This window comes from Phaethon lepturus, unplaced genomic scaffold (genome assembly GCF_000687285.1).
Source record: "Phaethon lepturus isolate BGI_N335 unplaced genomic scaffold, ASM68728v1 scaffold19372, whole genome shotgun sequence".
Lineage (NCBI taxonomy): Eukaryota > Metazoa > Chordata > Aves > Phaethontiformes > Phaethontidae > Phaethon > Phaethon lepturus.
In genome coordinates, this window is record NW_010525789.1 from 116,371 (window position 1) to 116,862 (window position 492).

A 492-nucleotide genomic window follows, 5' to 3' on the forward strand; every position below is an offset into this window, starting at 1 on the left:
ACTTCAGTTATGTAATTTTGCCTTTTTTTTTTCCCCCAACGTTGACAGGTAATTGCAAAGTGAATGCTGATGAAACACAGGGATCAGCAGACTGCAGATTTTACAAAACTTTCTTGCTATCGAAGAGGTTCTTCCCCCTGTGGACATGGGCTACTCTCTGCTTCCCTCCCCACCCACCGCCTCGGTTTTTTTAGCCATCACTATGAAACATTTTTACTATCCACGTCAGTGCAGTGCCATCTACTTCTTATTTCATAGTCAACTCAATTAAGCAAACCTTAGTTTTATTATTCGAAATGCTGTGCTTTCCAACAGTAGCAGGCCCTTAGAACTATCCTACACGAATTTAGCACTGACAGCAGTCCATCTACACCAGTTTCTCGTAAAGCTGCTACATCTGCCACTTGACCAAGCTGAAAAACAGAGACTTGTCAAAAATATTTAGCCTACAGAAGGCCTATTGTAATCACAGAATCACAGAATCACAGAAAC